This window comes from Haliaeetus leucocephalus, unplaced genomic scaffold (genome assembly GCF_000737465.1).
Source record: "Haliaeetus leucocephalus isolate CR32 unplaced genomic scaffold, Haliaeetus_leucocephalus-4.0 Scaffold577, whole genome shotgun sequence".
Lineage (NCBI taxonomy): Eukaryota > Metazoa > Chordata > Aves > Accipitriformes > Accipitridae > Haliaeetus > Haliaeetus leucocephalus.
In genome coordinates, this window is record NW_010973013.1 from 2,683,106 (window position 1) to 2,700,411 (window position 17,306).

Below are 17,306 nucleotides of genomic sequence, written 5' to 3' on the forward strand. Positions count from 1 at the left end.
GCGCCGCTTTGGCGGGGGGGGGGGGGGGGGGCGGAGACGGGGCCGCGTGTCTCGCGAGCGGGAGGCGGTGGCGGGCCCGGCCCGGTTCGGTTCGGCCCGGCCCGGTTCGGTTCGGGTGCCCCCGGTGGGAAGAGGAAGGTTTATTGTTTGTTACTCTGGCCCCCCCAGCACACCCCCTCCGCCCCCCCAAGCCGTCTCTGGCTGCCGGCCGGCGCGGGGATCCACCGAGCATCACCATCACCCGGGCCGGGGCCGGATTTAACCTGCGGGAGGCGAAACCCCCTTCGTGGTGGTGATGGGGGGGGGCTAAGGCAGAGGGGGAGGGCTCCGGTACACGTTCGTGGCCCGGAGCGGTGGCAGTAGCCGCCCAGCGCTGCTCCTCGGAGCGCCTCCTGTGCCCAGCACCTCCAGCTGGAGTAAAAGCAGAGGGAGAAGCTTCAGGAGGCCGAGCTAGATTTAGCAAAACAACGTGAATCAATAACGGGAAGGCGCAGGAGGAGAAGGAGGCGAATCCGTTTGCTGCCCCGGGGCACAGTGGGCAGCTGTAGGTGAAGCAGGTTTCCTTCCTTCCCCTCCAGAAACTGCTGGAAGGCAAACCCCGTCTTTGGGCGAAAGGCCTGGGCACCCCCAAACCCAGCTGAAGTCCTGACTGTGTGCATCCATCGGCTGCTGGTGCTCATGCAGCCTCCTAAGGAACGTGTCCTAAGAACAGGTGCCCGCTGGGCACAGCTGTGGGGCACGGCGTGGGCCAGGCCCACCAAGGCTGCCGAGAGATGCTCAGTGGTTTTGGGGACTGCTCTCCCTTCTCTTTTCTCACCCAGTGAGCAGTATCTTGCTGTGTGCTGGCAGGTGAAGTTTCGTGCAGGGCCTGGGTTTGTTCCACCTGTTGCTCCACGCCGCTGCTCAGGTTTTGGCAGCAAAGCGGGTAAGCAAGCACACAACTCCAAACTTTTCTGGCAGTTACCGTGCTGCACCTCCAAACGCAGAGCATACAGCTGCTGCAGCACTTCATATACGTGTCTATGCACGGGCATATACATGTTATTTGCGTCAGCGTTTAAATGCTAACAAGTGCAAGTTCAGTGTTTCCGAAGGGAAGCATTGCCCTCAGCTCCACTCAGCCAACCCCCGGACTGTACATAAATGTGTACATACATACGTGCATGTGTTTCCTCAGACCGGATAATTTAATCTTCTTAGATTTGTATTATATAATAGGAGCGTATGTGGGTGTTTTACATCAGGCTTCAGCAAGCTGCTGCTTTATGCCAGATTAAAATGAATCACAAGGAACTGATCTAGCCCCTGCCGAAGCGTGGAAATTCGGGTGGGTGCGGGTGAGCTCGCTGCGAAGGGCTACCGGCAACCTTCTGCGGCCTTAACAGGAGGGCAGCCGTGGGGCAGAGTCGGTGCACACAAGCCCCCCATCCCTGCCAAGTCTCCTGACAACAAAGTCTGGAGCTGGGGAGAGGAGTAAGAAGACAACCAAGTCTCCAAAGCACTGGGGAAACGGCTCCCTGTGTTTCCCTGGCCTGGCCCCCTCTCCCTGCTGTGTACTGCAGGACACACATGCTTGTCCTTAGCGGCTTTGCTAATTTCTGCCCTAAAAGAAGACAAAGGCCTGACTTTTAAAAGACTTTTTTGAAGCTGAACCTGCTAAGTTGGTGCCTGATGGTACATGCAGGAGCTGAGAGACCGCTCTGGCAGAAGGAGAGAGGCAGGGAGCTGCTTCAGGCAGTGTCGATCCATATTATGAAGTCTCTTAAAATTAACTTTTACAGCCTGGCCCTCGTCTCCCAGTGCGTCCAGCTGAAACGTGGGCCGCGAGGTGGGGCCGTAGCTCAGTTCCCTGGGATGTTTCATCAGAAACAAGCCTGCCTGTCTCCCTCAGACATACACATACTTGCTATGGATTTCCTTGTCTTTTCCGTACAAAATAAAAGCCAATGAAAAACCCACATGCCCCCCTGAGTCCCTCCTGCACCAGGCACATCGAGTTGCCTCACTAAATGCCCTCCCACACTCGGCAGGGCTTGAGGTCCAAGGTTTTCCCCTCCTTGGAAAGCACGCTCCTTTAATTATCTAATTCTTGATAAACCCGAGCCCCTGAAGGAGACCTAGGGACAGGATGGGGGATCGCCCTCCCCTCCGTCCAGCCTCCAGGGCTCCTGCAGCCACCCCTGAGAAAAAGCAGCTCGGATCACCCATGTCCTCTGGACACCTCCCTTGCCATCTCAGCTGGCATGGGCAGATAGTTTTGAGGTTCTAGCTAGATAACAGCCTTTTGGGCAGGCGGAAAAAACCCCAAAACGAACAAAAAATCCCCAGGCGCGTATGTGCTGAGGGCGCGGATTACTTCCCAGCGACTTGGTGAGAACATCAGCCCCAGTCCTGGCCAATTCCCATCGGGAGGCCTGGGGATCGGTGCTTTTATTGCTCGCTTTGGCTCTAAGCCATGGCGAGATTTATTCGTGTGATTAACCATAAGCGCGTTAATAGTCCTTTTGAAAGAAAAGGCACACCTCCCGTGATTTCCATCAACCGCGCTTGGGTGCTTTGCTGGATCAGGCGCAGCTTAAACCCCCCCGAAATGTAATGTTTCTTGGGTCAGGTGCATATGGGGAATGCTGTACCTTTGGCCCTTTCCTTTGGGGAAGTCTTTGTGAAGGTATTCAGGTATCCCAGGGACAGGGGATGTTTTATAAGCCTGGGGAGGTGTTATCCATGCAGGGGAGTTGTCCTATAATAGCTGTGCCTCCTTCTCCTTTGCTTGCCCCAACCAGGTATGAAAAGCTGGGCCTACAGAAGTGGAGCAGGAGGAGCTGTTGTACCCTCATCCGCAGCTCTTACCTTTAATGAGAATAAGCTTTCCCTTGTACATAAGCCTTTATAGCAAAGTCTGGGCTGAAAGTGAGGGGGGGGCCATTAACCCCTGAGTTGCTGAGCCACCGCTTTAGAAACCCGCGTGTCCAAGCAATCAGTTTTCATTATGTCTCACATTCTAGAAGGCCAAATTCTCACTCTTCTCAGAGGGCAAAGCAAGAGGAGTTTCCTGCCATCTGTGGCTCCACAGCCATGAAGGAGTACACAGGAGGAGAGAATAAAATGGGATCAGACAAAGTATTAAATTGCAAATGGGAACGAAGCACTGTGTTCTTCCTCTCCTCCAGTGACAGGAGCAAGATGCAGGCACCTCAAAGTGCCATTTTTTTGCCTTTTTGTTTTCAGCCAGTTCTAGTAAATGGAGCCCAGCCTGCCCTGATTTCTACTTCTTTCCTCATCTCAAGCGCTCACCAGACCCCTGTTTCACTGCTGCATGTTTTTGCACTAAACACTTGGGACTACCTGGTCACCTGGGGGCAGAAGCAGCAGCACTTGGACTCTCAGCTGGGGTAAACTGATTTCCAGGACACTGAGCTGATTGAAACCAGATGTGCCCTCATGGCTTTTTTTTTTTTTTGATTCAGTTAATTTTATAAATCTCTGTAATATTTTGTCTTTCAGGACAGTATAAACCAACAGAAGACAAACAAGGGATAACAGCCGTTCACTCATACATTATGAATCGGCAGCAATTTAGCAGGAGCAGCACGCCGGTGAAGAACAGACCATCGCTACCCCCACAGAAGGCATTTGTTCATAACCAGACCCAAGGAGAAATAAAACTACTGGGGGGTCATTTCCCCAGGTTTTCCCCTAACCTGCGTGCCATGTAGGAGTTTTCATTGCATTTACCTTCAACCATGCACATATAACCATACTAATCATCCAGATTTAGATCCAAGAGCCACAGGGGCTAACTGCATGAGACCCATAGGGCTGAGCATCCCTGCAGCAGCGCTGGCATCCCAGACTCTCCAGAGCCCTTCACGCTGCCGCCTCGCTTTTGCCGAGGGGGTAAGTGAGGCTGTGCGAGGCGACGTGACCGGCACAGGGTCACCCCTGGGGTCACCTCCATTCGGGAGTGGAGCTCGCTGGCTCTTGTCTCCCAGCCAGCGTCACAAATCCTATGGGGAAAGTTTCCTAGTGAAAAAATAAACTCTTCCCACTTGGAATTTAAAAACAAAACCATGGAAACATTTCTCTCCATCTTAATGTTTTGCAAAAAGTTATTTTAACAAATTTAAATTTGGGGCTTGATTTGACCGGCCGGTGCCCTTAGAAATAGTTGAATCCAGGCCATTGCCGCAACCATGTCGGAGCCAACCCTCGAGCTCCAGCTCGCCTGACACCCCCGCCAGCACCTGGGACATTAAACCTCCCCTTCCTCGGCCAAGAGGGCAGTGGTGGTCAGCCTCTCCCCAATTCCTGGTCCCTGCACACATGGGAGCTGCCACGCAGAATGCAGTAGCTTGCTTTGCTCCCCCATGTTTCATTGCCCACTTATAAATAGTTTGTGTGCCCGGGGGTGCTACGGACAGGTTGAAACTGCTGCCACCCGCAGCCGGCCACCTTGCTAGCATCACCAGAGACTGTCCCATATGCCTCTGCCCAGCAAAAGCTTCCTAAGAGGCAGCGACTACCACTCAAACAAACTCCAGGCTGTCCCTGCGCAGCCCTACCTGCGCCTGACCTGGCACGAACCCTCTCGTCTCCTCTCCGTGCTTCTGGTGCACGGTCTATTTATTTCCTTGGAAAAAAAATAGGCTCTCACGGTGTCATTCTTTCCAGCCGCTTTCCACACAGCATCGCATTTCGCGGTGACTTCCAGATGGTGCTTGAGAAGAAAAAGCCACTCAGCACGCAACCGTCCTGCCCCGTGCACCTGGTTGTGGGGGGGGTTGGGGACCAGAGAGGAAAAACGGGGTTTGTGCCCCATGTCAAGAAGCGAGAAGAATGAGAGACAGCTAGCAGAGCGGAGGGGTTTGATCTTACAGACCCGGATGGGCTGCTAAAGGGCCAGGAATTGAATCTGCTTTTGCACCATTGCCTCTGGTTTTATTTTTCACTGACCCCCAGGAAGGAAGGGGCTGGGGTGCAGCTGAGCCCGCAGCCCTCCGGTGAGGCTGGCCTGGGGTGGCTCAGCAGGTTTCCATCCAGCTCCGCAGGCCCAATTGAGCTAAGCCCTTAAGCTTGTCCTGATAATTAAGTTTGTGCTTAAGGGCTTTACTGAACTGGCGCCTTCGCTCGTGCGGTGACAGCTGCTGCAGATAACCAGGAGGAGAGGAAAGGACAGAGGAGGAGGGTGGTGATGGAGGGGAGGAAAGGACGGAGGACACAGTCGCATCTCTGGCTCGAGAAACCTAAAATACGACCACCCTGTTTTCTCCATGGTTTTCCCCTTTTTTCTTCTCTGTTGCTAAAGATAGCGCAGCTCATTAGCCCCATGTCCATCCTGGCCAGTGTTTCACCCAATGCCTGGTCCTGGACATGCCCCCACGTAGTCTACAGGGTGTCACTCAGGGCTGGTCTCCGTGATGGGGACAAGGGGAAGGCAATGGATGCAAAGTTCTTCCCTGACTTTCTGTGTGGACGCAGCATAAAAATCATGGAAGATGGCGAGAGGGGCAGAGGAAGGGGATATAAAAGCAGTCTGTGCCCTCGCTTTCTGTGCTTTTAAAAACTAGCAGTTGGTCAGGTTTGTTTTTTCTTGGAGCCAACAGCCAAGAGGCTGAAACAGCATCATCTTTACTCTTCCCTGGCCCTCTCCCTTGCCCACTGCTCCCAGCAGAAGGGCAGAGTTTCACAGCCATTTTGCAGTAAGGTAAAGTCCACTGAGCAGCAGAGAATCGGGCTCAAAATCCCGGGGGTTTGATGGGGACTTCACATGGCTTAGACGTCCCACTAGCACCTCCTTCAGGTTCCTGCAAAAGGAGGTGTCATCTCCATCCTTCTGCTGAACCCTGACATCACTCGCAGGAGATCTGCTCCGAAACAGCATGGATAAGCAGCGGAGCCCCACGTTCGGAGGAGGAGAAGGTGTCCTCGCTGGTCTGCTCTGGAGATGGACCGAGGACCCAGCGTCCGGAAGGAAGCCAGCAGGAGATGCGAGCTCTCAGCGCAGCTCCAGATCGTGCCAATGCATAAGGACACATTAAGAACAAAGAGTGTCTGGGTTAATATTTATATTCTATCAGGGGAAGTGAAATGCATTTTGGCTGGAATCGGCGTATGGAAGATATTTTCATTTAAAAAATTGAATGCGTTACAGAATCACTGCATTTCACCTTTTTATTACACTAGAGTTTTATTTATTAACGGGTTTATTTTTTTTAACAGGGTGACCTGCTGGTATTTATTTCCCTTTTTTAATCTGTTGGTCGGATGAGTAGTTCCCTGAGAAGAGTTGACCCTAGAGGCAACACGAGCCCTTCCCACTTTCTGGCAGGTCACTTGCTAACACCAGGGAGACAGTGGGGGCCTGAGAAGCACAGAGTCGAGTCCCCTGCCTAAGAGGGAGAGAGGCAACATGTAAATCTAAGCATCAGGAAGGCATCAAAACACAGGAGCTGACCAGGGGAATTTATAGTTTCTGTAGGATCTTGTCTCTGCTGTTGTACTTGTTTGGCTTTGCTGCCGTACTTAAAGCAATGTGGCTCTCCGCTGTGGCTGCTGCTATAATAGCACAAAGCAGCTTTTACACCAGTAATACTATTTTTACACGGAAAGAGGACTAACGTTATCAATGTCAGGCACATCTGCCCCAATATAACAGAGCCAATGCTCTAGCTTTGGGTGCTGTAAGTGCAGGCAAACCGTTGCGTCCCCACCACAAAGCGTGGCAGAGGCTGAACGGGTGGGTGCAAGGCAGCCCCCAGAAGTTTCCCCAACAGGCTTAGCTTCCTTAAGAAGAGTTGAAAGGACTGAGGAGAGAAAATCAGTACTGAAAGTTTAATGAAGTTAGGAGGATAGTTGCTCACCCAGCACTGAGCCCCAAGCTCCACTGGTTGTTGGATAAAAGCCTTTTAAAGGCAGACTAGGAAGAGCTACGGCCACAATGCAGGTGAGGGGCAGAGGACACCTGAACCAGGATGAGTCGGGAGGTCTGACTCTTCGCAGGCATCAGCTCCTCTGGGTTCGTGGTACGTCCGCGCTCGGGAGAGAGGGACTCTGACCGCAGGGGTCTTGGCAATGCTTGTCTCCCCGCTCTCTCCTGCACGTGCATGTGTGTACCAGAGCCAGCATGGTCTCGTATGGTCATGAGCCTGTCCCATACTGGTCTTGATGAAAGCTTCTTACTGGTGCCTATTAAATCAAACCATGATGCTCAGCACTGACCTTAACTCTGACCTAAAAAGACCTGCATCTGTCAAGGAGCAAGAAGTAATCCCATAAAATCCTCGGCTTCCTACTTAAGAGCAAAGGCTAGTTATCCTTTTGCCTTCTGCCCCGAGAGCTCGCTAAGACGGGGATCGATGCAGTAATTGCTTCTTTGGGGACTCGAGGAATGAATAGCTAAAGTAGCTCAGCTCTGCAATCCTGCACCTACTCAGCAGCAGCTCTTCCTTCCCTTTCCAAAGGCTGCAACCTGGCTGCAACCTGGCTGCAATGGGGACAAGGGTTCCTGCTCCCGGGGAGGCATCTTGCTCCCTGCTTCACGACCCACCACTCAGAATAATGATGCAGCAGGACAGTTCCTCCCTCCTCTCACCTGCTGCTACTCCTGCCATTCCCAAAGCAGCAGGGAAAGGACCCTGACTCCAGCTCCTCACATCCCATACGGTTACAGGCGTGGGGGTAGGACACAGTCTTCACCACGTAACCCCTTCTTCCAGCAAGGCCCCCAGCGAGGGTCACGGCGGTTAGTTTTACATGGCTCTGGGTACTTCCCATGGTAGGAAGCAGCCCAATGGCTGCTGTCCTCTGGCAGCTGCATCGTCTGGTCAGCCCACAGTGGAAGGGACGGACTTTATCTTAAATCTCTCACTGCTGTTGAAAAATTGTAATCAGCCAGCTCAGTCATGCCACTAAAGAAGAGACAAATTCTCTCCTCACCTACCTCTAGCGACATCACTGCAATTGCACCAGGGGAAAACCCACCCCCTTTGCCCCGCTGCAGGTACCGCTCCCAGCTGCTGGGGGTACCCAGGACAGACAGTGGCCCCCATCCCACCCTGTGCCCATAGGTGGGGGCAGCCCCCCCTCCCTGCCACTGAAACCTGGGCACTGAAACTCCTGCAGAAAGCCTGTTAGGGGAAAATTGCCTCCAGAGCTGCACCAGCGGGACAAGCTGATGCTCGCCCGGGTCTTCAAGTCATTCCGGACGGGTGTCAGGCACAGTAAAGCTGCATCCACAGCCCTGGTAAGCAGGGAAAGCAGCTGGCTGCCGAGGTCTGGATCCACTGCTCTCTTCCTCCTCCTCCTCCTCCTCCTCCTCGTGTGCGAGGCCATCTGTGCTCACCGGCGTGTGCGGGACACGCTCTCTGCCGGGAACGCGCGGCCCTGCAGCATCCCCGCACCATTGCCTCTGCGGGAAGCGGCCACAGCCTGGCCCCGCGTGGGTGTACGCAACTAATTTCTTTTCACGTACAGGACAGACGAGTCACACCATACGCAGAACTGCTCAGTGTTTCGCAGTCACGGAGAAAGCCTGCGCGCTGGTTTTGCGGAGGGAACTCCCGTTTCGTAGGCAGACGGCACCAGAGGGTTTGTGGGTGGGAAGGTGTCTTTCCAAACACAGCCTCAGCCACCACCAGCTTTGTCTTGCAGTCAGGGTGTTTCTGCAACACGGAAATCTATCACCATGCCTCCCTCCCCCCTCCCCAAAAAAGAGCACTCGACAGCTGAGGAAGCAGGTTGCGAGCACAGTCACAACTGATGCTACAAGAAGTGGCACTCGTCCCACAAGCAGCCTCTCAAAATGCTCTGTGAACCCCACGCATGAGCATCACCAACACCTCCGTGATGCACAGCCACCCCTACGGGAGGGTTTGCTGATCAGGCCATGCTAGCCAGGCTCTGTAGCAGTTTGGCAGGCATGGGGAAGGACAAGGATGGCCGCCTCCGCTTGAAATTAAAGGCTACGTAAGCAGGCAGGAGAACTAGCAGCCACCCCTGCTGGGGCTGAGCGAGGTGGCTGGAGCTGGCATCAGGTGGCAAATGTCCCTGGACCTTCAGAGCATCTTGGTTTGTATGGAGGAGGAATCATTCTATTTACCTGGCCGTGGACCACAGGGTCTCACCACTGTGGGACACATGAGGGTCAAGCCTGCTCACAGATGGAGCCAACAGGTTCACGGGTATGTTGGACACAGTCAAAACCTGTGGCTCAGCTGCAGTGCCTGGAAGCAAGGGATGGGTTAGGGCTACTGCATCCACACCTCACTTGAAATGTGGTGTTCCCTGACCTGGCCAAAATCACACTGGGCTTGCAAGGTGGGACTGGCTGGATGAACATGGAACTGCAGAGGCATCAGGTGCCCATGTCCACGTCTGCAAGGAAGCTCCTCTCCCTTATCGGTGCCTGTGTTGACCCAGCCTTGCTAGTGCCTGTGTCTTGAGAGCTATCAGCCTCACCATCCTGAGGGTGTGCCTGGTGCGGGTCCTTACGGAGATAACCCGGCTCTGCAGCAGCGAGCATTTCTGGAACCAATGCTCCTGGGTGCCGCGATACACCCCACTTCTTGTGGGGAGCCCCTGGACCAGCAAAGAGACCATCATTAGGGAGATGGGAAGGAGGACAGTACAGTGGTGGGGCTGGCCAAGGCTTGCTGTGGACTGCTTCAACAGAAAAGCAATCACTCATGCTCCACCTAAAGGCCTGTGATTTAATCCTGGGGGACCAACAAGGGGAGATCCAAGATAAACAACATCTGTGCATTCACAAATAGGAAATGGAGTTGCTTTCATGTCCTGAGCCTGTTGATTAACCAGGGTTGTTGTTTGGCTTGGCACTCGCTGCTGGGTGACTTGGAAAGAAGGTAACTAAAAGAGATCATTTGGATACACTCCCTAAATTCAAGTATCTTTAAATAGTGCGCAGGTTTGCATTTTGCCTACAGAAGACTGATGGGAAAAGGTAGCAGAAGAGTGCAGATGGCTATCAGAAAGGAACCTGTGTTTAGTCTGCTTGTGCCAGATGGGAATGGAAAGTTTGCTCCCTTGCCAAGTGTTTAAAAGAGGAAATAGGATGTGATATTCTGCCTCCCACTCCTTTCTCTTCCCCTGAAACCAGCCCGCTGCTCTACTTCCATTTGTTGTAAAAAGGAAAAAAAAAAAAAAACACAGCTTGGCCCACGTAAAGCCTTGGAGACAGTTAGAGACACACCTAGTTCCTTTTTAATGTGTTTATTATGTGGAGATGGATGGAACAGTATATTTTTATACGCAGCTGGGTCCAGCACCTGTCTTTCAGTCTCTCATATTCATCTGTGTAACAGAAACAAAACTGCAAAGTCCCTGAACCACAGAGATTCTCTGCTGTCATCTCCCTATCTCTGGCAAGGAGGAGGTGAACCCCTACCACAGCTCAAGGTTCATGTCAGACACCTTGACTGACAAACCTACCTGTGTGACAGACCAAACCTTCTCACCTGAAACTCCCTTGATTTCCCCTGGTTAATAAATCCAGGTCCGCCCTGAGGTGCGGCTGCTTGGGGGAGTTGTGGAGATGGTGGAGGCTGCGATCCTGTGGGGCTGAGGCCGGTTTAGGGCATTATTTTAGGGAGTCTCAGGGGTTAACCCCAACACTGCCCTGTTGACCTGAGCACTGCAGCAACCTCGGTGATGGGGTGCATTAGTAAACTCTCAGGCTAATCTCTGAAATCTCATGGACGTGGATGATGTGGATCACAGTATCACAAAGGAGCTTTGGGCAGAAGGGACCTGGCCCAGGGTCTCCTGTCCAGCCCCTGCTCGGCGCCAGGCTGGCCTGAAAAGCTGAAGCAGGCTGCTGAGGGCTGGTCCAGCTGAGCTATGAGCGCTCCCCAGAGCAGAGACCCCACCGTCTCCCCAGGCACCGGTTCCAAGGTCTCACGATCCCCATGGTGAGCATTTATTCTTTCTCTCTAACCAGAACTTCCCTCGCTGTGACTTGCACCTGTTGCCTCTTGCTCTGTACCTCCAAGAAGAGTCTGGCTCCACCTTCTCATCAACGCCCGGAGGTGGTGGATGACAGTGGTTAGATCCCCCCTTCGCTTCTTCCTCTCCGGATGGGACCAACCCACTGCAGGTAACTTAAAAAAATGTCCTAATCGCAGTAATATCCACCCAGCTGGTCTCAAGCATGGGCATTTCAGCAGTGTCCTACAGCTGTAACTTCTGTAGGCTGCCTTTAATCACTTATTGCCCCAGATAATTAAAGAACATTTGTATGAAACCTTTTCGTAGAATGGAAAGGCCTCTTCTGCTCCAGCCCCTCTCTGTGTGCACCCAGAAAGAAAGCCGTGACCGAGCAGAGCAGCAGCGTGTGTTAACAGTGGAGCCATCAGGAGAAAAGCGAGCATGACTTCTATCACATCTTCCCATACAGTCTCCAGGCCACCCCGCAAACACACCGGCCTCCTTCGCAAAGCCACGGGGCGCCGGGTCTGGGCACGGTCCCCACCACCGCAAAGGTCCCTGACGGGAAGAAGAGCAAAGCCCAGCGCCCGCCCGGCTGAGGATGCTGCAGCCACCGGGCACTGACCACACAGATATCTTCAGCCCGAAAAGGACACAGCTCCTCGGAGGGGAGACGGGGCACCGCGCTGCAAGGCGGAGGGCTGAGCGTGGTGGCGGGGGTGTGGGCAGGAGGGTGGGCAGGGGGTTGGTGCAGCCCAGTCCCCTGCCTGCCCCTGCCCTGCGTGGGAAGCCGCCAGACAGTGGCTCGGCTCTGAGGAACTGGAGATTTAATGAGCAGTTTCGGGAACGCTCTCAGCTTTCCTACAAAGCTCTTTACTGTCTCCGGCACTAATTACTAAATGTTTCCGAAGCCGCTGTCTGGATGAAACGAGGCCCTTCGTTACAGCGACGTTGTTGTGGGTAGCAGGGCAATACTCGGCGGGTGTCTGCTCCAGCCCCGAGGGGGGAGTGTGGATGTTATTCCTATCTTTTTCTCACGGGGAAAGAAAGGGTAAGGCCTCCCTCTCGCCCTGGAGAGAGGTGCTGTTGCTTGCCCTGCCAGGGGACAGGGTGCCCTGCCTCTGCTCTGGGAGGATGCAAGGCTCCCCGTGCGGGGTGCAAGGGCAGTGGGCAGATAGATGCCTGCCCAGGACATGTGTGACAACCTGCCTCAGACAGGCAGGAAATCCAGATGAAGACTGGTGAGACCAGTTTAGTAGAGACAGGATCCCAGGAGAGGAGGGGAGAAGGAAAGACAAGGAGCGGGAGAGATGAACGCAGGCTGGCTGGGTGGCTTGGACCTGACTGGCAAGAAATGAGAGCCCTGGAGTTAGGACAGGGCTGGGTTCACATGGGGACAGTTGTGGGAGAGGTACTTGGGTAGCGCTGGCCTTTTCTGCAAAAAGACGTGCCGTGAGGAATCACAGAATCATTTAGGTTGGAAAAGACCTTTAAGATCATCGATTCTAGCTGTCAACCATGCCCTCTAAACCATGTCCTGAAGTGCCTTGTCTAATCATCACCCAAAGGCCATCCTGACCCCTGCGAGTGCCTGCCTTCAGCAAAGGCAGGGCGCAGGCAGGCAGGCCGTACCCCCAGTCTGCCAAGGAGCCAACCACATTCCATCCCTTCTCCCTTTCCTTGCCTGTCAGAGGCAGGGAGCAGTGCTGAACTGCATCCTGAGCGGTGTCAAGCCCTGCTGCTGTGCAAGAGCCAGTTTTTCCAAGCAAGGCTCCCCAGACCTCGAAGCTGCTGGATGGTCGCATCCCCCCAACAGTGGGCAGCCCGGCAGGGTCTCACTCCCCAGCTGCACACCTTGCTCTCAGGTATGGAAAGGTAAAATCTTTCCAGTTGCTCCAGGCTCCTGAAAGATAAAGTTCTGGTTAAGGAGAGCTTGTGACAAGCAATTTGACAAGCTGAGTTAGAAGCGCAGAGAGCAGTGGCAGCCGAGCGGGGTGCATCTGGGCACGAGTCGGGGGGCCGAGCACATCCCTGCTGCAGGCTGCACTTATGCAGGGAGGGATTTAGCCCTAAGAGTCTTAGTGACGCATCTTGGGAGACTTAGGTTGAGCCTGACTTGCAGAGACGTGACCCGTGCTGCATTTCCTGTGGTCACCTGCCAGTCAGCATTACGTGAGCTGTCACCCGCTCCCAGGCACAACACGTGAGCGTGGTGGCACGAGGACTTGGAAGACAAGGAGGGGGAGAACCAGCCCAACCCCTTACTGGGTCCAGCCTTGCACCTGCACCGAGGCTGTTGGGACATGGGACCGGTCCCAAAGGACAAAACCCACTGCTTACAGCTGGCAGGGAACCACAGCAGCCAGTTTGCTGTTGCTTTGACTGGAAAGAGGATTTGGCTCAGGGACCCCACATCTCTCAGTCATCAACAGGAGAGTCCTTCCCGCTGCCTTGGAGGGGTCAGTATTTAGGATGGGGGAGAGCCAGGACTGCGGTCGCTGAGCACCGGTTCCTGTTTGACCCATACTTGCAAGAATTACAGTATGAGTCACTGCAAACAAAGCAGCAAAGACCAAAGCATGATTTAATGACGTTGTTAATGATAATCCCATCCATAGGTGTATTTTTATAGCTGGGGAAAATAAGGAAAGCAAATGTCTTTGACTTGCAGAACGGCAGCCCCAGGGCTGGCACCAGCAGTGGGAGGAAGGGGAACCTGCAGAGAGCACCCAGGTGGTTTTTGCTATGAGGGCTGGCATAGACAGAGTCTGTCCACCCTGAGAACTGACCTGACTTTGGTGACCACGTTTAGCTGAGATGAAAGTTGAAATAAGGCCGACTGTAATCCCCAAGAAACCAGGCCACTCTCAGGACTCAGGACAATCAGGTCCCATTAAAAAGCATCTGCCAGTCTGATGTCCCGAGGGTTTCATTATCTTACTTAGCTAGAAGTCACCGGTGAGGACTGATCTCCTGCAGACTTTGGAAGGAGATCGAAAGCCGCTGCGTGACAGTGTTGGCACAGGGCAGTTTCAGGTGCAGCAATGTTCATTTTCCAAATTTCTCGGCTCCCAAAGGCAATGGGACAGTGCCTTTGGCAATTAGTGTGCTCAGCTTCCTCACTGAAAGACAGGGAAACTTAGGAAGAGAAATCTGACAGTCTTGGGAGTGAAAAGTGAAGTGCTTGAAGTGCTCAGTACAGGACAGGGCACAGCTAATGAGCAGCAAAGAGGACACCATGGAAATGCTCGCTGTTGTTTGCTTCTTTCTTCGGCATCCATTTGTCTTTTGACTACTGCAAAGTCTCCAAGCCATAATTAGGAACAAACTCGTTGCAAGAGTTCCCAGATCTAATTGAGCTCTCTTGAAACTAAACCATTTTTAACAACCTTTTGCAAGGACAAAACACTATGTACTCTCCTTTGGTACAGCTGAGAATATGCTGTCCTGGGGCCTGATGAGCTCTGCTGCAGCAGACAAGTGATAGGCAGCAACTCAGAGACCAGCTGCTTGCTCCAGCAGGCAAACGGTTAAGCAGCTTGAACCTGATCCCATTGAAATCAATAGGAATTTTAAGATCCCTTAAGCAGGAGTCCTGGGGTGCAGAGCTCAGGTCTGGCTGCAGGGGATATTGTTAGTGGAGGGGAACCAGAGGGGGCTGTTAGGAAGAAGATGTTTTCATTTCCAATGTATCTGACCTTCAAAAGGTAGTGAGATCCCTAGCCCAGTCCCTAACTGAAGTGCATCTAATGGGACCTTTATTTTCTTTTTTTAATTGACAAAGCATGCTAACTGCCCTGCCTCTTGGCAGGCTGGATGAAAAGGCTCACATTACAGTGGCAGAAGCATACAAGGCCAGATCCAGACCTCAGCTGATGTTCTGGACCCCTTGCTCCTCCTCTCTCGTGAACAGCTAGACCTGGGTGGCAGCTGAGGATTTCGTAGTGTATTTTTGGAAGAGAACTCTCCTAGCTGTCTAGAAATCATCCATTTGCCTTTCTGCCTGTCTGGGGCAAGAGCACATGATGCCAAAGTCACAAGCTGGCCCTGGGTGACACTCAGGCATCCCTGGCTAGTATGGGAATAGAGCTCAGGGGCATGGTGGGATGAATCATTTAGCCACTAAAAAAAGGTAGGTTTGGGCTAAAAAATAATGTTTGCAAATGCCACCCTAAGTCAGCAGACAGATACAGCAGCGCTGCAGACAGCAGGATTAAACCCAAGTACAACGAAGCCCTCCTGGCTGGCTTCAGACAGCGTCTTTTGGGGAATATTTTTCATTTTGCTGAGAAAACCGAACCACCAGAAACATTCGCTTCAGATTGATCTAAAATGAACCCAGCTGACCTTCCTTCTGATTTGATTAACAGGAGGAAGAATTTATTATTTGTACAGTTTTAATAACAAGCCGTCAAGGAAAAGCCTTGGACTGTGGGTGAGCTGTGTCAGGAGCCTCTCGGAGAAGGGAAAGCTCATGCCGCAGCACCATGAGCTCAGTGGAGATCCCCAAGGCTCACCAAGGTGCTTGTTCATCCCGAATCCCAGGCCTTGCATGTTGCAGTTGGATGGCACCCCTCATGGCTTAGGGGTGCTGCCAAGAGCGTCTGCATTGTCAAAAAAGTCCTTGTTGCAGCAGGCTTTACAAGAAAGAGCAAAGCCAGCCTGGAGCATTTGGAGCGGGGCTGGAAAAAAGAAAGACTTGCAGCATTCTTTTACTATTAAAGTTATTTTAAAATGTCGAAATGTTTCTAAAATACAAAAGGCCACTATGCAGAACTAGCCAAAACCAACACGATAATATAACAGGAACTCATCTGCCCTTTTTTATGTCCTCCTGCCCTCCATCCTCAGCAGACAAAGCCCAATGCCAGACAACAAGCCTTATGTCCAAAGAGGTCACGATTTGCAAGAGCAAAGGGACTTGGCAGAAGCTGCATTTGCAGAACAACATTGCACAGCAGCAGCAGCTTGTTTCTTTTGGGAATGCGAAAGAAGGGACGTTGTCAAGTGGTAACCTTTACGCCTTTAATCCTCATTTCACTCTTCTCACCCTCAACCCCTTCCCTACCAGCAGATTTACCTGCCATCATCCACCCGGGTGGCACGACAGCGATCAAGACACAAGAGCCCTCAAACGAAAAGAACAGCCTGAACAGCAGCAGCGTGTGTCTAAACCTCAAACGGGGTTTTTACCCAAGGGCCAGAGACTTCAGGTGTTACTTGAAACGAGCCCACGTCGCTAAAGGTTGTTCCTCCTTCCCCTGACGTAGTCTTTTTTTTTCTGCTTTAGCTGGAAAAATGAGTCCAGCGGGTTGCATTTTTGCAGGCAGGGTGAATGATGGCCCAGGGTTGGGGGTGGATTTCTTTTTTCTGGGGGGTGTTCCCCCCCCCACAGACCCCGAAGGAAGCGGAGCAGCCGCCGGCCGTGCGGCCAGCCCCTGCCATGGTGTTTCCTGACAGCAGAGGGGGTCATCGGGCCGCTTTTCCTCCGCCTGCCGTGCGGGGCGGCCCGCGGGGCTCAGCCCGTCCCCGGCCCGCAGCGCCTCCACGGGGCTCCCCGGCTTCCTGCGGCCTTCGCCGCCCTGCTGCTTTCCCCACCCGCGGGGGGGAGCGGAGCCGCCCCACGGAGCCCAGCGGCTGCGGGGGCACGGGTGGGCTTCGTTCGGCGTCAGTCTGGCCTCCTCCTCCCCCCCTCCTTGGCTGTCACTGGCCGGTTGGGTTCTTCATGGGGTCTGGGTGGGGAGGGACACGGAGGTGCGGGGACGAGAAGGAGGAATGGGTGCAGCAGGTCTCTGCCTGGGAGGGGGGTCTCTGGGGGTTTTTTGCTCATCTCCACGGGACTTGGGTGGGAGAGGGAGGTCTCAGCCGTCGGGGAGATGCAGCTCCTGAGCTGCTGTCGCTCCATCTGGGAGCAAAACCGTGGGCAAAACTCGGGAGCACACCTCTTACCTGAGAGATGTCCCCCCATGGGGGTCTTGAGGCAGGGTGGAAGTTCATTCCCACCACGGAACTGGAAGGTCCTCGGCACTGTGGGACCTTGGGTTGCAACCAAAGCCGGGCTGGTCCGACACTGGCCAGAGGTAAATGCGGTAAATGGAATTCCCTCGGAGCAGGTACGACGGTGGGACACAGCCCCACCGAGCTGCTGTGCCGTACACCCTGCCCAGTGCCGGCCCGGTCGTGGAACTGGTCCCCATGAAACGGTGGATGTAATGGCGAAAGGAGACCGAGCCGGATAACAGTACACCTTTTACAAATTGCTTCAGCTCCTGGGGATGAAAGGTATTCTATGAAGCTAAAATATTAAAACTACCCTGGATTATTCATTAAGCATCAATTATCATCATCACATTTACTGTCAGATG

General features: G+C 53.4%; 1 long non-coding RNA gene across 1 annotated transcript; it reads left to right on the forward strand.

The window, feature by feature from the left end:
* Positions 1–9,540: 9,540 nt before the first annotated feature.
* Positions 9,541–12,028, forward strand: LOC104838159. The gene is made up of 3 exons (XR_775038.1): positions 9,541–9,860; positions 10,955–11,110; positions 11,269–12,028. It is a non-coding gene; the product is annotated as an uncharacterized LOC104838159 (long non-coding RNA).
* The last annotated feature ends 5,278 nt before the right edge of the window (positions 12,029–17,306 follow it).